Source organism: Balaenoptera physalus (genome assembly GCF_965194825.1).
Source record: "Balaenoptera physalus genome assembly, chromosome: 18".
Taxonomy (NCBI): domain Eukaryota; kingdom Metazoa; phylum Chordata; class Mammalia; order Artiodactyla; family Balaenopteridae; genus Balaenoptera; species Balaenoptera physalus.
Window position 1 is genome coordinate 48883473 of NC_138899.1, and position 22472 is coordinate 48905944.

At 36.0% G+C, this 22472-nt stretch overlaps 1 protein-coding gene across 4 annotated transcripts in view; it reads left to right on the plus strand.

Moving 5' to 3' along the window:
* The window catches only part of DIAPH3 (diaphanous related formin 3), a 569365-nt gene that overhangs the window by 289705 nt on the left and 257188 nt on the right, over positions 1 to 22472 (plus strand). The window lies entirely within an intron of this gene.

Genomic DNA, 22472 nt, shown 5'->3' on the forward strand with positions numbered 1-22472 from the left:
CCCAGATTTAAAATATCCATCTCTCTCATTCCTCAAGTGTTGATTATTTTGAGTGCTTTGCAAATGTCCAGATAAAAAATCATTCATGTTTCACAGAATTATCACTTTAAAACTTAACAAAAGACATGGAATTCGTGCACTGCAGTGTCTTCTTCAAGGACCCATTTTGGCTTCTTGTAATTACTATTTCCTTTTCTCTTTAATAATTCATCTTCAATCTTGTCTTTCAATGACATAAATCTTGCCAGTCTCTCCTCCTGGAAAATGCGAAGTTCTATTTGTCTTCAGTTGCTGCTTTTTGGTACCTGTCCGGTTGTCCCAGGACCTTCACATTTCATGATGTTCTAGATAGCACTCTGGCAGTCTCATCTGCAAATCTACCCAGGAGGACATTTGTTTAGAATAATAAACTGTTATAACTCTATCCATAGCTATTTAAATCTTAGAGGTCTGCTTCTTTTAAGATCACAAACGTTCAGCTGTTGTTCAGTTATTCTTGTCACTTTGCTTTGCTACCTTCTTGACATGCTTCTACCAGGATCCAGGACTTAATATAGGCTCACTAGCGCAGATGGCTTTTCTTCCACCTAGTTTAGGGCTTATTAATTTAGCTTGCTTTCAATTGTCATTGATCTGTAGCCTGAAATTCTTCAGACATGTAATACTTCTATCATTTTCCTTACGATCTGATTTCTGCTTTTCATCTCCTTTAGCAGTCTAAGTCAAAATGGTCACAGTGCCGTTTGAATTTTTAGTGAAACCTATAGAAATTCTGTTGGTTTAAGTAGTTAAACATCAGTTGTCAGCTAATGTCTGTTGGTTTAAGTAGTTAAACATCAGTTGTCAGCTAATATCTGTCTTGCCCATGCTAGTATTTTCTCTGAAGATCTTTTCTCTCACAGATTACTTCTTAATTCTGCCTACATATGACTCAATGGGGGTACATGTTGACAAAACTCTTAAAAGGCCATTTACACCTTTTTCTTTACATGTTTAACAGGTAGTATAAAATAATGTGTAACAGATGTATCGATTTAGGCAAATATACTGAAATTCACAGAAAATTAGAGGCTTTTTTATGGTTGAACTTAACATAGCTTCACTGCTGATAGACTGAGTATATTTAAGAACATCTCTAGTATTGATCTGAGTTCTCATTAGATGCTTCTGAGGAAATGGCTTCGGGTCCATTAGTGTTGCCTCAGCCTTTTGGTGTTACAAGGGTTTGGATTACCAGATGTTTTATGGATGAATTTAGACCTTGAGATTATATTGGTAACTCTACTGCTGTCTCATGTGTTTTATTTCAATACCTGTCTCCTTGGTTCAGCAATGATTCATTCGTTTGTTCATTTATTTGGCAAATATTTATTGAACACCTACTGTGTGCTGGGCAATGCTCTGGACTCTGAGTTTGTTGCAGTGAACATGTCTCTTACTCCTTCTTGGTCTCACATTTTGGCTGAGTATAGTAACAATATACACAGAAACAAAAACGTGATGTAATATCAAGTAATACTAAGTACTTCTCAGGAAGTGGTGGCATGAGGGCGGTGCATTCGTGTGAGATTAACATGGCTGGGGAAGGCCTCTCCCATCTGAGCAGAAGCCTGTGTGGCTGTCTTGGGGAAGCATGTTATAGACAGAGGAGACAACAAGTGCCAGGCTTTGAGGGATAAGTGAGTGTGACACAGTTGAGGCCAGGGCTGTGGCAAAGTGAATGAGAGGGTGTGGGAATAGGAGGGGACATTAGAGAGATGCCACCAGAATCTTGCAGCCATGTTGTGAGGCCCGTGGACGTTATCCTAAGAAAGCCATTGGAGAGTTTTAAACAAAGAAGTGAAATTATCCTATCTGTGCTTTAGATTTAGATCGGATTGATTATTCTGGCAGCTGTGTGAGGAACAGATTGCGGGGTGGGGGCATAAATTGAAGGCAATGGCCAGTTAACATGCTATGACAATGATTAAGGTGAGACATAGTGGTGGCTTGACAGGCTTGATGGCAGTGTCTCTGGTGAGAAGGGCAGATTCCATATGTATGTTGTAAGTAGGGAAGCCGGGATTTCTGACAGATTGGATTTAGGGTATGAGAGGGAGTCAAGGATGACCCCCAAGGTGCTTGGCTTGTACAATTTGAAACATAGGAGATCCTGTTTACAGAGAAGAGGAAAAGACTTGTAAGAGAGACAGACTGTGAGAGGGAAGATCACTTAAAACACCTATAGACATCTAAGTGGACCTATGAAATATGTAGTTAGGATGTTAGCTGGGAGTTCAGGGCTGGAGGCATAAATTTGGGAGCCAGTCACATACATGTGGAATTTAAAGCTGTGGGACTGGATGAGATCAGCCAGGGAGTGAATTAGAAATGTAACACAGGAGGCAGTGAAGGGTAAGGCAAAATATGCAAACCTTACTGGTTTTCTCAATCTTCTCCCTTGAGAGAGACTCATCATCAGCAAGGTTTTGTTTGTTTTTGCTGCTGGTTACCACCTCTCTGAGGAAAATTGCAATCCATGGTCTAGGGAATTGTACAAGGTGATTTTATAATGTGACACTATTGCAGTTTGTTTCAAAAACTAAGCATGAGGAAGGGTGAGAGGGCTGTTTGGCATTTGTGGGATATAATTCATCAGGGACCTTTGGAAAGAAGCTAATGGTCATGAGAATGTGTATCTGTGGAAAGGAAGAAAAAAGTACCTTTGCCTCTAGATTTTGCTCTCATATGAAAGAAAATGGAATGATCTCTAATATATCATAATAATAAATGTATAGTGCCTATATTATGAACTAAGATAAAGTTAAAATGCCAAAAGTGTGCAGGCATATTCTGTGATAAAGTCTCATTTAATCAAGGGATTGAGTTCATTTAGTTCAAATCTACATCAAAATAGTAATATCAAATCCTGCCATTAATGGGAAAAAATCACTTACATACTACCAATTGTGTTCTCTGTAGAGTGGGAGGATAAGTGGAATTGAACTCTGAATGAATTCTCTTATGAGCTTTTGTTACCTTTGTTCCCCTGAAATTAGTAGAATGTCAGCTATATTAAATAACTTTGCAATTCTTTAATTTATTAGAACGAATAAAAACACAGCATAATCAGAATGATATGCTATTTCATTGAGTTGCCAACTCTAGTGAGTTTCTCAAAAACTTTGAATTTTCAACTGTGATTTATATTGATCTTACCCCTTTCTTCATGTGGTGGCAAAAGGTATGCAATTTTGTTTGTGTTCTATCTGACATGAAAGTAAAATGTAAAATGTTGTGAAATAATTTGATAATATTAAGAAGTGATATCTGTGTCAACTTATCTATATCACAGCCTGTTCTTAACACAGCAGCTAGTGACATAAGGCAGATAATGTTCTGTCTCTACCTATAAACTTATACTGGCTTCCCACCTCAGAGGAGGAGCCTAAATCCTTGCTATAGTTGACAAGGTTCTGCATATGTGCCCCTGCCTCACTGTTTTGTGCCTCATTTTCTACCACTCTCCCCTAACTCAGCTTTAACCACGTGGCCTCTGTACTGTTCTTCAAACATGCCAATCACATTCTTGGGAGGTTTACATTGGCTGTTTATTCTCCTTGGACTTATTTCCTACATATATCTAAATGGCTTGCTTCCTCATGTCCTTTTGATCTTTCTTCCTATGTCAACTTTTGGAGGTCTTCTCTGAGTACCCTATTTGAAATTGCCCATAGCACTTCTTTTCCTCTTCCCTGCTTTATCTTTCTCTCAAGCACTCATTACCTTCTCATTTACTATATTATGTTCTGTCCATTAACCTATCTATTAGTTTATCATAAGAATGACTGTGATCATGGCAGGAATCATTCTCTTAGACACCTATTGGTGAATTTCTAATGTCTTGAACAATACCTGGCATGTAATAATCACTAATAAATATCTGATAGATGGATAAATAACTTTCCCTAAGGTGCTTTATGGTTTATTTTAAATACTGAAAAACTAAAACCATTTAGCTCTTGGCTTACTGAGACTTGCCATGCCACATGTTCCTAGTACTGAAACACAAATCTGGGTTAAAATGACTTTGTCTTGGTATTCCAGGTTCCTTCAAATATCCTTCATTGCATTTCTAGTCTAATTAGACAGACCTGGGTTTGAATTCTTAAGGTACCATATACTGGCTATAAAATTTTGGGGAAGTTTCTTAACACCCCTCAATTTAATTTTCTTTATTTATAAAATGTATGTGAATTTAGAGCCTATCTCATTAGGTTGTAGTGAGATTTAAGGGAGAGCGTGCATGTGTGGAGTCAATAGTGAATAATAAGTGCTCAATTCTGTTAGCTGTTTCATACCCTCCTCTATCTCAATGATTTTATTCACTCCACAATTGTTTTCTAATAACTCTCTTTGACCATTTTTTTAGATCTCCCAGGCTTTTTTGTACTTTGACTTTTAAATATACACAATTTAATGTCCAAAGCAGCAAAGGTCATCAGTTAGGAGTGTGGCCTAAAGGCCAGTACTGACTCATGAACCATCTCAGTTATGATCAGCTATCATGACTTCAGGTCTCATGATGAGATATGATGCTGGAGTATTTATTTTCTGTTCATGGGACCAGTTTTCAAGGGGACAATTCAAATTACTGAAAACCTGATTAGGATGAACGTCTCGTATTAGTGGCACGTGTTGGAGCCAGAAATAACCTCTAGCTCTCTGACTAGGTATATCCAACTGAGGGTCTCCGCCTTAGGAATCTCGTGAAATTAAAATCACCCAGTTGCATACAATAATAGCTTGATGGTTATTATAGAAAATGTGCTCAAGGACCAAAAAATACTCCAAATTCATTTTAATTATCTGAGATATTATAATATAGCAGGTTAACCTTCTGCTTGTAAATCATGTCATGCAATAGGAGAGCTAGAGGAGATTAAAAACTTACTCTATATTAGTTTAGTCTGATTATTTTTTAATATGGTATCTGAGACTTATTACACTTAGAAGACGAGAGTTTGGATAATAGGAGCAAGGAGAGAGATTAATTTTGGAGTTTCAGGTCAGTGACATAGGTATTGTATCAAATTAGCAACTATACCACAGTCAAGTAATTACATGACAATTATATTATTTGGCTTTAGTGATGCACAGTTCACAAGGTATATTTATATACATTTACTTGGTACATCTATCCCTGTGATATGACAGCCTCTTAGGCTTATAAGAACTGAAACTCATATAGAAGAGGTGACAACCCAGAACCCCCCCACCTCATAAACAGAAGAGAAGGATTCAGACTCAGGATTTCTGACTCCACATTTCCATATTTTATTTTGTTTCCTCCATACCGTGTTGCTTCTAAATACAAGATTCCTGATCTATTGGTAAAGAACACAGGAGGGAGGAGATGTGGGAACGTATGTATATGACTGATTCACTTTGTTATGAAGCAGAAACTGGCACACCATTGTAAAGCAATTATACTCCAATAAAGATGTTTAAAAAAAAAAGAAGAATTGTATATATACGAGAGGTGGGAAAGGCTAATGAATGCAAAGGGAAGGTTTTTAAAGGTAGACTTTAGCCTACATTGCATTTTTGCTCAGGACTAGTCCCATCCCTGCTTTACTGAAGTTTTGTGCTATGGGCAAGTAGAGTCTTTCAGTCCTATTTTATCAGTGTTTACTTTGTAAGTAGCTCCACTTGGAACTACTCACCACAGTAAAGCACCTCAGTCATTCTGATCAATTGAATGCTGGTATATTCTGAAAGGATTTAAGGTTCCAGTAGCTTTGTATTATGGGTTTCCTTGACACTATCGTTATTTATGCTTTTTCTAATTTCTGATCCAGAATTTTTTGAGGCATTCTATATTTTGAATGCAATTAAGAAGAAACTAGTTCAGTTAGCTTCATGACAGTCCTTTCCTTTATTGCTTAATTGTCTGTTATTCTGTTCTCATTCTATTACTTTATGTACTCTTTTTGCCTTTTTTTTTTTTGCTTTGCTTGTTCTTAGCCTCTTATTTCTTAGTGGATTTTTATAATCTCCTTTGGAACGCTCTCATTCTGACTGTTGGCTTTAGTAATTACCTCTTTTGCCAGTTGAAGACTACTTTTTCCCCTCAACTTTAACCACCCCAAAATTCAGGTTTCCATCTATTTTTTTCTAACCATGGGTCTTAGCTGTAGCCTAATCCTTTGTTAGTTATGTGCCTTGTCTAAATCCTGCCTTCAGACTTTCCTTTGTCTTACCACACCTTAGTCAGTATCCACGTACTTCTCCCATTTTGCCTGAAGTGCAGATCACAGACCTGGGCCCTCTGTCATCTTCAGACAAAGCAATAGACATACTTTATTACTGAAGGGCAGAAGAGTTGCCTGAAAAATGTATCAGGGTGATTTGATTTGAACGCTCCCAAAACGCACCCACCAAATCAATGGCTTGAACTGAAGCATGAACCCAAATGCTGAATGAATTTCTGAAAGGCCATTGATTTATTTTTAGAAGCCCCTGAATGAACTTTATTTGTCCTAATGTAGAAACAGAATAAAAACTGCAAACAATCAATACTAAGAAATGCAGCAAGGTGTCATTCCTAATGAGTTTCAGTTTGGAATAAATACAGAAACACCTTTGCCATTAATATTCTTGTATTAGAGAAGGAGCAAGAATTTGTAAAATGGCATAGGAAAAAATAAAGTCGAGGCAAAGAGTCGGTCATTTAAGAGTATTTTGAGGAGAGTTATTATTTTAAAATATGACTTAGATAACAAATGTTACCGGAAAAGGCCCTCTTATTCTTTATTACTTTTGAGTAAGCTAATCTATGCCATAGTTTTTCCTGTGTCACTTTCTTTTACTTCCACTACCCTGACCTGCCACCCTGAAGTACCACCCCAAACTTTAGTGCCCACTGGTGAGGTCAGCTTCTGGAGATAGAGATAAAAGGGTCAGCTGGCTGGCATCGCATCCAAGGATCCAAGTTCGGCTTTCTGATGTCCAGCTCCAACTTTCCGTTTTACTCTGTGACTAACCTTTACCTGGTCCACTGATTAACCTTGAACATGTAATTAATTAACCACTTGTGAGTTTAGGGGATTTAGCCAAAGTGCCTCTTTAATGTAAGTATCTTGTTTATGGTATTTTAATGATTTCTCATAATCCCTCTTTTGTTAAATAAAATTCTGAAAGTCAGGCAGGGGTTGCCATGCCTAAGGTGCTTTTGTTTCATACATGTTAATAAATGGCAATGGGAAGACAAATTTAAAGTAGAATAAAGAATGGGTATTTATTTTAGAATAATATTGTTGAGAAAGGATAAAATCTCAAGGGTGGTGATGCTGGGTCAGCCCATCATAACTGTATATAATTTTGTGTTTGCCATTTGTTGATAACCTATTGTGTTTCAGGCCCTATGCCTTATGTTTTGAATGCTCTGTCCTTTTCCACATAGCAGCTAGAGATCTTTTACTATAAAAGTAAATGTGATTATATCACTTCCAAGCTTAAAATACTCTAATGGTCTGAAGTTTACTTTGTGTTATATTAATATAGCCAGTCCAGCTTTATTTTGATTAGTGATAACATGGTATATCTTTTTTTGTCCTTTTCCTTTTAACCTACTGTTGTTACAGGCAGCATATTAGTTGAGTATTGATTTTTTTGTTTTTAAATCCAGTGTGATGATTTCTCTTTTTTAACTAGAGGGACCATTTTCTGTTAATGTGGTTATTGATATGGTGGGATTTGAATCTCCCATCTTGTTATTTATTTTCTATTTATCTCATCTGTTCTTTGGTATTCTTTTTCTCTTGGATTGAGTATTTTAATAACTTTATTTTTCTGTTGGTTAATTAGTTATTACTTTTTGTTTCATTTGTGGTTGTTTTAGGGTTTACATAACATATTTTTAACTACCTTCCAAGGATATGATACCACCTTAAGTGTGGTGTGAAACCTCACAACAATGTTCTCCCATTTTGGGCTGTGTGCACTTGCTATCACACATCTTACCTTGGCGTATGTTTAAACTCATAGCATGTTGTTATTTTTACTTTTAGCAAATCAGTTGTCTTTTTTATATACATACTCCAGCATTCTTCACTCTGTTGTGTACATCTTCCATCTGGAATCATCTTTCTTCCGCCTGAAAAATTGCCTGTAACATTTCTTCCAGTGCTAATGAATTCTTTCAGTTGTTATATGTCTGAGGAAGTCTTTTTTAACCTTCATTTTGAAGTGTTTTCATGGGTATGATATTCCAAGTTGATAGTTCTTTCTTTCAGCACTTTAAACATGTTACCGCACTGTCTTCTTGTTTGAATTATTTGGGCAGGAAATCTGCCATCACCCTTAACTTTGTTCCTCTGTACATGTTTCTTTTTTTCTCTGGTTGCTTTTGAAGACTTTCTTTATCGCTCGTTTTGAATAATTTGATTATGATGTATCTCGGGTGTAGTTTTCATCATATTTTTGTCCTTGGGTTTCATTGAGTTTCTTGGATCTGTTGGTTTATAATTCTCTTTAAATTTGGAATTTTTTTAGCCATTATGTTTGTCAGATATCTTTTCTATACCTCCCTTCTCTCCTCTATATCAGAGACGTAAGTTACACATATATTATTTTATTATTACACATATGTTAGGCTTCTTAAAGTTGTTCCACAGCTCATTGATGCCCTTTTTATTTTCTTTTTCCTCTTTTTTCATTTTGGACATGCATTCCAGTTCAATAATCTTTTCTTTTATGGTGTTTAATTTGCTGTTTTTCCTATTTAGTCAGCTCAGATATCATAGCTTTCTATTCTAGAAATTCAGTTCAGGTATTTTTGAAAAAATATCTCTCATGTCTCTGCTTAAAATCCTTAATCTTTCCTCAACCTTCTCAAACATATGAAATATAATAACTTTAAACTTTCTCATCTAGTATTTCTATCATCTGTGCATTTGTAGGTCTGTTTTTATCAAATTTTTTCCTCATTGTTTGTATTTTCCTGATCCTTTGGGCTCCAAACAAAAATTTTACCATGCTGTACCCTAGATACCTTTGTATTCTTATAAATATTCTTGAACTTTGTTTTAGGAGGCAGTTAAATTACTTGGAAACTGTTTCAGACTTTTATGGCTTGTTTTTAAACTTTGTGACATGGTATCAGAGTAGCCTTGAGTCTAGAACTTATTTTTCCCCACAATTAAGGCAATACCCTTCTGAGTACCCTACTCAATGTCCCATGAATTATGAGGTTTTTCCACTCTGCCTGTTGAGAACAAGTAAGTGTTCCCAGCTTTGTCTGAGAATCGGGCACTATTACCTCCAGTGCTTTTGACTGATTCTTTCCCCAGCCTTCAGTAGTTTTCTCACATGCATGTGGTGGATACTACAGTTAAAGACATGAGCGGGAAACTCTTGAGATCTCTGGAGCTTTCTGTCTGTGCTACTCTTTCCTTTCTGATACTCTGTCCTGAGAATTCTAGCTGCGTTGGCATTCCCAGACTCTCACCTCCCTCTCAATCATGGACACCTCCTGCCTCCACCTGGGTTCCTTCTCCCTGTGCTGCAGTTTGGAAACTCTTTCTAAACAGCAAGCTGGGACGGTCACGGGGCACACCTGTTTCCCTTTCTCAGGCACCACCATCCCACACTGCCTGGAGTCAGTGCCTGAAAACTGTTGCCTCAGGGCGGCAGGGAGAAGGGAGATAAGTCCAGTCCCTGTTTTTCCATCTTTGGCCAGAAGGGGAATTTCCTTCTGGTCATTCTAATGGTTTCTAGTTTCATTATAATTTGTAAGATAATCTTGTGCCTGTTTCTTCAGTCTTATATTTTACCACTGCCTTCATTGTCCGCTGTGTCTCAGCCACATTCGTTTTTTGCTCCCACCTCAGATTTGCACCTACTCCTGCTGCAACCTCTGCTTCAGCCCAGGTGCCACTTCCTGTGGTAAGGCTCATCATCCTGGTGTCCCCCCCACCATCATCCCACTTATTCGTGAGCACTTATCCTTAACTACAGGGATCCTGTCTATTTGTTTTATTGTTTTTCTGTCTTTTTCTCTCCCTTTCTCCATCTGTTTACTTTAGTACAGCCATTTGGACCAGGTCCCTGTCATCTTATTTTCAGTGTGATTCCCCAAGGCTTTAAACAGAGTTTGGTACATAATAAGTATTCAGTAAATACTCTGATACATAAATAAATGAGTAATTATATCTGACTCTCACATAACTCCAGAAATAGGCATTACCATTTCAGAGCTGAGGCAACTTGTTCACTCAACTAGTAACTAGTACAGCTCAGCTGTGAACCATAGTTTTATGACATTAAAGGACGTCCTTCATTTTTTATGGTGGCAGTCACTCTTGTGTGTTTGTTTGCCGTAGGTGCCCACTGTACTTGAAGTTGCTTTTAGCACTGGTTTCTGTATGCTTCATCACTGGAGCAAATTTATTTTTGATATTTAAAGATTAATTTGAGTTAATAATAAGTACAAATTACTTAGTATTTTTATGTAGGAGCTTAAAGTATTGAGCTGTTGAACTTGAAATTAAGTTTTTGGAAATTTTGTCAGTTACTCCTTTTTCTTCTTTGGGATTTTAAATCTTCTAAATAGGCAACTAAGAAGTGGGGCATTTGAGTCCATAATAGGAATTATGGTTGTTTTTTGTTGTTTTTTGGTATAGAAACATGATGCTTTCTAGTTAGACCATCTATGTAGTATTGAAATTTTATGGCACAATCTGCTTAATGTGTTTCATTTGCAAAAACAAAACAAAACATCATTATAGTCACATACTAATTACTAGCCATGCATCATTCATTTGAAATAAAGCCTAAAGCATTTTGTAGCTGTAAGCAAAAAGGTCTCTTATGATTCATCACTTTGCAGACAACATTGTTTTAAGGTTGCTTTTTAGATCTGAGTATCATCTACTGCCTGAGAAGCATTTCCTGTATTCTGCAAATCTCATCATACAGGTCTCGATATTCTCTTCTAAGACTACTTTGGAAACATAATGGAAAAGGGAGACTGGACTGATGAAACTAAGTTACTGTAGAGTTAGGTAAGCAGTTTTATCGCAGTGGTGGCTTAAGGTGTAATTGTTGTAGATATAGACTGGTTTATTTTATATCTCATTCTTGATGCCATCTAGAAAGGTCTGTAAAGTGCATTTTTAATAAAGTTCAGTAAATACTATAACTGGTATTCTACTTAATGGCTCTCCCCATTAACACAAATGTGAAAATTTGATGAAAATAAATTGTATACATACTATATTTATATAGTCTCAAAGCATCTTCCTATAAGTAACTTATTAATTATATAGGGAAGATGTTGTAACTTTACATTGATTGGAAAAACTGGTGGACATAACCTTAGCTAAATATTTATGTATTGTATTATAGTATATATACACATATGTATTTCCTTTATAATACGTATATATGAAGAGGAAGAGAGAGAATATGATGGAGCAAATGATACAAAATGGAAACACTTGGTTAATCTGGGTAAAGAGTTTTTTGTATTCTTAAAACTGAAATTGTAATAAAAGGGTTTTAAAATTCCATTTACAGTAACAAAACTATAAAATACTTAGGAATAAATTTTTAAAAAGCTGGGTAAACCACTAACAATGATAAAATGGATAAAATATTCAGGTCCTCCATTTTAAGGCCATAGACAACCAGTAGAAGAAAACTGCAAGCTTTGGGAGAATAGAAACTGCATGAACTTGTGAATGCCCAGCTTTTGGTCTGGCGACAGTTTTCCAATAATAGCACAGAAGAGCTGGGGTTTGAGCAGAAAGTGTGGTTTTCTCTGGAGCGTGGAAGCAGGGATCAGAATTTATAGCAGCTGAAACAGAGCAGGCCATTATAGAGGAATGAACTGTGCAGAAAGGGACTCCAATTTTCCATGTGGGAGTCTCCCTGGAGTCTGTGCCTGGAGGCTGAGCTGTCCATATGCTGAGCAAGATTTGCCAGATAGCACCTGCTGCACGGTGAGGGTAGAAGAGAGATACTAGGGGTCCACATTCCTAAGAGGCATTGGAGTTCTGGCCCTGCCAGAATAGAGATAGCTTCTTGACACCTCATTAGCTTACTTGGCGTTCACTCAAACAACTGGAAAGGTTATACCTTAGGAAAGAAGACCAACGTCCTAAAGGAGTACCTACTCTAGACTCACCCTAAGAAAACCTATAATCGAGTCTACAGGCTTCTCTGGGAAGAATGAGTCCTACCAAGTTAGAGGGGCTAGAGAAACAACTCCCACTTTCCACAGAGCCACACTAACAAAGTGTAAGCTCAAGCCTATTAAGCCTATAAATAAGCCTACCGAGAAATTTAAGGTGATCACCCAATGATTGATTTGCCTGCTAAAACAAGAAGGAACATTCTTCAAAGGAATATTACAACTCAAGAGTTGTTATAACATTTCATCATTTAATTAAGAAGTAAAGATTAATAAAATGGGATGTATTGTAAAAGGAAAAAAAAACAGTCAAATAAACAAGACGGCCCAGGTTTTAGATTTCAAATGCAAAGACTTTAATGTGGATATTATAAATATGTTCAAAGAACTAAAGGAAATTATCTTTTAAGAACTGAAGGAAAACATGATCTTAATTAAGGAATCTTTGCAGAGAAATGAAAACTATAAAAATTTGCCATATGGGAATTCTCAAACTGAAAAGTTCAATAACTGAATTAAAATATTCAGTATATGGGTTAATAGTATATTGGAGATAAACAGTCTAAAACATCTGTAATTGTAGTCCCAAAAGGAGAAGAAAGTGAGATTGTGGCTGGCAAAATATTTGAAGAAATAAGGGCCAAGAAATGCCAAATTGAGTGGAAAATATAAACTTAGGGTTCAAGAACCTCAGCAAACCCCAGTCAGGATAAATATAAAGAGAAAGACATTTTGGCACATTCCAGTCGAACTGCTGAAAGACAAAGACAAAGAGAAAGTCATGAAAGTGATTTGAGGAGGGGAAAACATATAAGGAAACAAGGAGAGAGATTTAGCTGACCTTGCAGAAATAATGGAAAGCAGAAGTCAACAGAAGGGTGTATTTTAAATGTTGAAATAAAGAAACTCTGTAAACTCAAAATTCTCCATTTAGTAGATACCCTTCCCAAAATAGGGTAAAATAAATACATTTTTAGTTCTGTGAAAACAGAGTTTGTGACCATCAGACCTGCCCTACAAGAAATGCTAAAGTTGTCCTGCAGGCCAAATGGAAATGATACTAGATGAAAAGTGATATCCACAAAAAGGAATGGAAACCATGTGAAATAATCAATGAACTATGTTTTCTTTCTTCTCATAGTTTACTTAAAACTAATAATTAAAAAAATAACATTGCAGGATAAGGTTTATATGTATATAGAAGTAAAAGATATGATAGTAGCACAAATGATTGGGTAGGACAAATGGAATTGTGCTGTTGTAACATTATAACACACATGAAATGAACCAGAAGGTGGGAAGTGTGAGTGAAATGCTGGAAGGGGGAGGCAGGAAATGAAACCTATGAACCGGCACAATACTGACTTAATAGTCACTCTAGATAGACTACATAAAGATGCATATTGGTAGTCCTAGAGCAACCAGGAAAAATATAGTAAAGAGATATAGTTAAGAAACCAGTAGAAGAAATAAAATGGAATACTAAAAATTGCTTGATAAACACAAAAGCAGGAAGGGATAAAAGAGAGGTAAAAAGCAGAAAGGACAAATGGAAAACAGATACTAGACAATAAGAAAAGTAGCATAGCTTTGTATATTTCAGAGAATGTGTATTTCAAGACAAATCATATTATAAGAAATAGAGGCATTACACAAGGATACAAGGAGTAATTTATAAGAAACAATCATCTTAAATATGCATGCACCTAATAAAGAACATTAAAATTCATGAAGCAAAACCTGTAGAATTAAATGGAGAAGCAGATAACTTCACAATCATAATGAGACTTTAATGCCCCCTTTCAGTAAATTCTAGAAAAAGTAGATCAAGAAACAAATCAGTAAATAATTAGAAAATCAAGACAGTTCTATCAACCAGCTTGTTCTAATTGGTATTTATAGAACATTGCCCATATAACTGCAGAATATACATTCGTTTCAAATACACGTGGAACATTCACCAAGGTAGACCATATGGGAACATAAAATAAGTCTCAGTAATTTTCAAAAGACTGAAATCTTGTAGAGTATGTTTTCTATGTAAATTGGAATTAAATTGGACAACAACAATAATAGAACATCTCTCACTGTTTGAAAATTGGGTAACATAGTTTTAAATTATTTGTGGGTCAAAGAAGAAATAATTTTAAACCTAATGAAAATGAAAGCACTGAAAAAGAAAACTAAATTCTCATATTTCCATCAGGAATCAAAGAAGGGAATCTACTACAGAAAATTAGAGACCCATATCATACATAAACATATATACAAAAATTGTCAAAACGTTTTTGTATCAGATAGTGCAGTGCCTAAAAAGCTCTGTGTCATTACCAAGCTGTGCAAGGTTGGTTTAACATTTGAAAATTAATTAATGTAGTTGACCATATTATCAGAAAATAGGGAGAAAAATCATATAATTATCTAGATTCAAAATAAAAAGCATTTGACAGAATTGTATCTTGTTTATGATATATAAAAACTCTTAGCAAGTAGAAATAGAAGGAAACTTTCTCAACCTGATAAAGGACATCTATGGAAGACATGGAGCTATCCTCATACTTAGTTGGAAAAGATTACATTCTTTGTCATTTATGATTGGAAACCAGGCAAGGATATCTATTTTTATCACTTTTCTGCATTATAATATATGTTCTAACTTGTGTAATAAAAGAAAATGAGATAAAAGGCCTGTACATTGGAAATGATGTAAGTCAACTTATTATCTATGTAAATACGTAAGGAATCTGTAGTAAACTTTGTTAGAAGGTCACAAAATAGTCACTCTACCAAAATCAGTTGTATTTTTCTCTATAAGCAATGATATATCGGAAAGCAAAATAAAAAATAGTACTATTTTCAATAGCATCAAAAATGTAAAATACTTAAGGTTGCATTTCACTGAACATGTGCAAATTTTCTACACTGCAAACTACAAATTATTGCTGAGGGAACTTGAAGAAGTTGTAAATAAATGGTGATACATACCATGCTCCTAGAGTGGAAGACTCAATTTGTTAAGATCTCATTTTTCCCTCAAATGATCTATAGATTCCTAATACACATACGATACACGTTCTCAATCAATCCCAGCAGGTCTTATAATAGTAACTGACAAGATATCACAAAAATTCATATGGCATGCAAAGGACCTGGAATGGACAAAATCAATTTTGAAAAAGAACAAACTTGGAGGACCTAGACTACTGATTTGACATCAAGACAGTAAGGTTTTGGCTTAAGGATATATAAATGTTTCTCTTAAAAGTATAGAAATAGATTCACAAAGATACCATCAATTGATTTTTCAACAAAGACTTTAAGGCTAGTGAGTAGAGAAAGGAACTTCTTTGTACCAAATGATGCTGCGAAACTTGGATATTCTATTGACTAAAATGAATCTCAATTCCTTCATCACACCACGCAGAACAGTTAATGAGGGATGGAATATAGACCTAAATGTGCAAAGATAAAATAAAAGCTTCAAGAATAAAGTATAACATTGGCAAAGGGGACGTAAAGTGTCATAAGCCACTTTGTAAAAAGTTTGACAATTTCTTATAAGGTTAAGCATGCATTTACACTATACTATTTAATGGAAATGAAAAGACTCATACAAGAATATTCATAATATCCTGTATTAGTTTCCCTGGGCTGCCATAACAAATGTCCACAACGTTAGTGATTTAAAACAACAGTAATTTATTCTGTCATATTTCTGGAGACCAAAAGTCCTACATCAAGCTGTTGGCAGGGTTGGTTCCTTCTGGAGACTCTGAGGAAGAATCTGTTCCATGCCTCTCTCTTAGCGTCTGGTAGCTGCTTGTAGCCTTTGGTATTTCTTGACTTTTAGCATCACTCCAGTCTCTGCCTCCATCTTCACAGTCTTCACATTGCCTTCTCCTGTGTGTGACTTTCTCCTTTCTTGTAAAATGACATGGCATTAGATTTAGGGATCTCCCTGAATCCTGCATGATCTCACCTGGGGATCTTTTAATTACATCTGTAAAGACTCTATTTCTACATAAGGTCAGCTTCACAGGTACCTGGTTTAGGACTTATCCTTCCAGTGCCTATTCATTCCAACCCACTACACAGCCCCAAACTGGGAAGAAACCAAAAAGTCCATCAACTTTTTGGTTTAGGAAAGAGGCTGAACAAATATTGGTGTATTCTTGCAATGAAATATTGCTCATTAATAAAAAGGAACAGTACTCAATCATACTAACATGTGTGTGAATCTCAAAGTCATTTTATTGAGTGAAAGACGCCAGACACCAAAAGTGTTTCCTGAAAGTTTCATTTATATAAATTTCAAGAACAGGCAAAACTTAGTTATAGTGATAGCAATCAAAACATTGGTTTCCTATGTTAGGGTGGGGATTGTCTGGAAGCAGACATGAATGAATTTAAGACACCAGAAAGGTTCTGGGTTTTATGCCAGCTTTTTAATTCATCAGATATGAAACTTATGTGTTGAGTGTTTGCTAAGACTGCCAAATTAAATAAGAAGTCTCTCGCTCTCTAACTTTACCACTTTCAGATCCTGAGTATCTGCAGAACTCATTTGGACCTCCTGTGAAATCCTTTGTGGTCCAGAATTGATAAGCATTTGTAGACAAAGAGAAAGCATATCTGATGTCTATAGCTAATTGTCTATTTCTTGACTACCTGGAGGAATATACATTTTATCCTTTTAATTTTTTTTTTTTTTGGTATAATTCTTGGCTTTACCTTGCTCCTTTGGAAAAATATAAAAAATGTGACTTTGCCACAGCAAAGTACAAAAAATGTACTTTGCTGTTGTGTAGTTTTAAAAAAATAATTTTAGCTTATGAGTTTTATTATCATAAGGGCACATTTATTTTAAAAATACTCTTGATATTCTGAGCACTACCCAGGCATAAGGCACTTGAATAGCTATGTTTTTGATGCCTTTCCTAAAGTGAAATGAACTTTTTTTTCTGAGAATTCTGGAGATTATGAAAATATTGGCCAGCTAACAGTAAAGGAAGACATTTTTCATATAGTTTAATTAGAAAAATCAAGTTCAAAACTTTTTCCTAAGTGTCTTAAGTCTGTTATTAGATCACCTTCCTTTCTCAGATGTCACTTTTCTCCCTCAACCCTTTGTCGTTTTCTCTAGTCTTGTCTTTCACAAAGATGCACTCGTTTTTTTCACAGTCTCCTTGCTTCTCACACCTCTCTTACAGGGAGTGGAAGAATTAGCAAATATGGAAATAAGAGTGGAGAGTGCAGTGTAACGGGACAACAAAAGTGGATCTGGAAACATACAGGGGTAGTTAGGTATACCAAGAAGAAAGGAAAGAAATATGAAGTAGTAGCAGGCAGAGCTCACAGCAGGGTCAACCTGTCTCCATAGTGTTTTGTCTAATAACTACCGTGGGGAAATTAAAGTCTGTTCCTACTCATAGGAAAACATTGTAGAAGTATTGATAGTTTGAGTATCAGGTGGCTTTTAAGTTGCGGTTATTAATTTCCACGTTGTGATTCTCTGAGTGGCATGCACAGTTAGTTGGCAGCAAGTTAGCTCTAGGCTCATGCCCTACTGTCCCTGTGACCTTGAAGGAGTCATTTAACCTTACAGAAACGCCGTCCCATTATTCCTTATAATTATGTATTTACAACATGTATAACGTAAAGGTTTAGAGTAGTAAATCAAGTAAGACTCAAGCTAGTAACTTTTCAATCAGCAGGTTACTTGTATTAGAAAGAAAGTTGAATGATTAATTAGTCTTACCACAACCTTAGGGAAGAATAATGAAGATATAGAGGATGTTCTCAAATTTCTTTTGAGGTGCGCCTACACGAGGCTTCAGGCAAGAAGTGGGGGAAAACCCAACACGTTTTGAATAAGTTGGCTCCTGAAAATCTCATATTTATAAAAGAAACTGAATAAAGAGGATATAGTGTTAAGTGTAGCTGGTGTAAAAATGTCAGATGGATTCTGTTTTTTCCCCCCGTGAAATAATGGATAAAATTAAAATTATATGAGAAAAAGATAACCATAGTGAGATTATGGGAGATTACATCTCCCTGAAGACTTTTTCTCCTTTTTGCCCTTTAAGACAGATGGAAAGAATTCAGTGATACAAGGGCAGCAACCACCACTTCTGTGCCTTTCGCAGCACTGAGTAGGCACCCAGTCAATCAATGCTTGTTGGTTCACGGATTTTCTAAAGGTCTTTTCATCTTACTTTGTACCTGCTCCAACAACATGTATATTGCCAACAAGCAAAATTTTGAAATAAAAATTACCCTTAGTGTTCTGGATATTGTTTGTTGATTTTATCCAGTCACTGTTCTTAAGGTTTTTTCATTCTGGCACGTGACATCTGTGGTGGTGTGATGGGGTGGTTGCCGGAGTACTGCTGCCTGCTTTCAAAAAATAGTAATAAAACCAAAATATTTTTACTTTCTTTTTTATGCCTTTAGGTTGATCTTCAGACTATAACTCATTATTGTCAGATTTTGGTGCTATGTGTTTACATTGCTAGGACTCTGTAATAATAAATGTAAAGGATACCTCTGTAAAAATGAATTCTAATTTCTTCTAACATTCTGATTATTAACTATCTTACAGTTAAACTTTTGCAGTAACCCTTCCTCTCTTCATCTTTTTTTTTATGACTTTCTGTTACTGTTGAGAATATTATTTGAGCATCACAGCACTCCATTTATGCATTCAGTCTAGTCTTTTGCAGACAAGTCATAGTTCTGGATTCTTGGGCAAGCAAACAGAATGCAAATGTCCAGTGGTTTTTTTGTTTTTGTTTTTTTAGATATTTATTCATTTGGCTGCATCGGGTCTTAGTTGTGGCGCATGGGCTCCAGAGGCGTGGGCTCCCCAGTTGTGGCACGCGGGCTCCACAGTGCACAGGCTTAGTTGCCCTGCGGCACTTGGGATCCCAGTTCCCTGACCAGGGATCGAACCCACGTCCCCTGCATTGGAAGGCCGACTCTTAACCACTGGACCACCAGGGAAGTCCCAGCAAATGTCTAGTGTTGATAGAATATGTGAGGGGGTGAAGAAACATTCTTCAGGATTTAAAAATATATATATATTTTCCCTCTTTTTACCTTTTTTCTTTGATCCCATCTGAAGAAATAGAGTTTGATTTGCCCAGTGAGAAAAATAACTCTGCTATTATCTTCATAGATTACAAGATTTAGATCTTAGAACATTAGCTTTCATTGACTTTTTTTTTGTTGTTGTTATTTTTAAAATAAAAGGGGCAGCCATTTGGCCTAGGGGATTAGCGTAGGCTAAATGGTAGACCCTGTACAGGATCTAGTTCTGGTGATCTCTCAAATTCCTTTCCAGTGCAGTAATTTTGTTCACCAAAATGCATTTGTTTCTTATCAGCCAAAATACTAACTTTTCAGAATTTGGAAGAAAGAACAATATGAAAAGGACATCTAATTTAAAAAGGTGTTCAAAGATCTGTTTAGGTTACCCTTCCTGACTTGGCTTTGTCAGGGTATTTGATAAACTCATAGCACTTTGTTCTGCATTACATCATAGACTTACTCTATTTTTTCAAGGTACCTGTCCCTAGTGCCAGGTAGACTCATTACTCATACAAATCTAGGTTATATTTTTCTAGGAAAATTAATTACTTTGTACTGGCTACATATGGTTAGCTTGTCAGCAGGAAAGCTTTAACATACTTCGGTGTAGTTTAATGTAGGCATTTAAGTAGTCTTTTTTCTCTTTGCACATGAAGTAGTACATTAATATATGTTAAAATTAATATATTTTGCAATACTAATGTTTTGCATGGGGTACTGGAGAATTCTTCTCTTGTTTATTGCAAAGTACCAAATACCTGATTTCGTAATCATGAATGAGGGCATAGGCTGAAAGCAGAGATGCCGTGGGCCCATCATACACCTTCTGATTGGCCATAACTGTATGTGCTCATGTGAGTGCTCCCTTATATGTCTTAGTATTCTAAAGGATAAATTAAATGTAACAGAGCATGGTACAGCATTGGTCCGGTATAATATGAATATGTACAAATATTACATTTGTAATATTTAAGTAAGGGTACAAATTCCAGGTAAGTGAGTCCATTTGGGAACATTTTAAAACAAATGAAATGACTTTATCAGAAGTAATCACTGCTTACCTCTACTTTGTGTGCTAGACATACAATGTCCAAACAATGATTCATGCCCACTAAGAATTGGTATTCTAATAAGGTCTCACTTTGTCTTTCATAAATTTTTATATTACTAAAATTCATTTTATAAAACCATTATTAGTAATGTTTCTTTGTACTTCAAAAAAATGTCATTTTTGAGCTTACAGTTTCTTTACTCTCTTCTAGGAGAAAAATTTGTATTTTCTCTAGATGGGATTTTGAAGACGTTTCTTGAATTCAAGGAATTTTAAGACATTCCTTAGAATACTTTGTAGAGGAGACTTCTTACTAATTATATTAGTTGAGCTTTTAGAATCTTGGTTGCATACACATAAGCATTTAACATGTCAAGTTGCTGGGGAGAATGCTATATGTAAATTAGATGTATTATTTGCTGAGAAACTATTTAGTGACTGTAAGAACTTGGTTCCTCTGAAGATATTCTCTCAGAGGTATCTACTGAGAGCTCTTTATTGCTCCGATTTTGTTAGATGAGTACACTGGGTTATGTTGTTAAGTCATTAAGGCAGTGTCTGTAGTATCCTATCAGAATCTAATAAGTTCAGGCTTTTGTATGATACATTTTATTTTAAATAACAATTGTAATATTATGAGCAGATAGTTTCTAACGGAAATCCTATAAGCTTCATGTGGCATTGTTTTTTAGCTTTTCAGGGTCAGTGATTAACAGAACTATTCCCTATTTTGATCCTATCATGTTCTGTCACTTTTTTTTCCTGACCTTGCCTCAAAGTGCTTTTGATGTTTATAATCGTTGTTGAAGTTCACCTGTTTTACCACTGCTGCCCCATCAATCTGTTTTTGTTTTTTTTTAACATCTTTATTGGAGTATAATTGCTTTACAATGGTGTGTTAGTTTCTGCTTTATAACAAAGTGAATCAGTTATACATATACATATGTTCCCATATCTCTTCCCTCTTGCGTCTCCCTCCCTCCCACCCCTCTAGGTGGTCACAAAGCACAGAGCTGATCTCCCTGTGCTATGCGGCTGCTTCCCACTAGCTATCTATTTTACGTTTGGTTTGGTAGTGTATATATGTCCATGCCACTCTCTCACTTTGTCACAGCTTACCCTTCCCCCTCCCCATATCCTCAAGTCCATTCTCTAGTAGGTCTGTGTCTTTATTCCCGTCTTACCCCTAGGTTCTTCATGACCTTTTTTTTTTCTTTCTTAGATTCCATATATATGTGTTAGCATACGGTATTTGTTTTTATCTCAAATTCCTAACATGTTTGGTCAAGGAATCCACATGTAACTTAAATGTAGTATGTCTCCAGCCTTCAGGCTCTTCCGCCTCACGTGTGTTGCTAGCACATGGTTCGGGGGTAAATTTAAGGCAAGAACTTGCTGACCCTCTAGCCCTTTTTTTCTTTTAACATTTTCAACCCCCTATATACCCAGTAAGGAAATGCAGAGTCCCAAATGGGGCTAACCTGGCACGTGGCAGACCTGTGGCTTTGCACCGCTTCTGTCTCCTGCTCTGCCCATGTTTTCTAACTCTGACTCTGCTAATTTAGCATGTGTCAGGAGTCATTCTGCTGCCCTGTGTTTCTGAAGAAAGTCAATTTAGCACAAATTGGGACCTATTTACTCTCTTTCAATCTAACACATACTGTTAGTCAGCAGGGCTCCTGTGGACAGCAATTGCCACTTGAAGAAACAAACCCTCTTTAGACCTTTCTGAATATGTTTTAAACATGACCCAGCATATTTCAGTATTGAACAAAAATTAAACCAGTGCTATGAATGCTTTGTAATTTGTTGCCTCTGTATCCTGTTACCTTTTAAAAATTCAGTTGTTTAAAAAAAAAAGATATATGTACTTTATTACTTAAACTTTGCCATTTAAGTAAAGCTCTCTTTTCATCAAACATCTAAATTTTTTTTTAAACATGGATTTAATTAATTAATTTATTTATTTATTTTTGGCTGTGTTGGGTCTTCGCTTCTGAGCATCTAAATTTTTAATGTTTTCTTTGAGTGATGACTCAGGATTCCTCACAAAAACACGCAGGGCTTTTCTCTCTTCCTGCTCTCAGTTTTAGGGGACATGTTGCTTTTTCCGTACTGTCATACCAATAAATCATCCCAGATTCCTTGCAGCCGCAC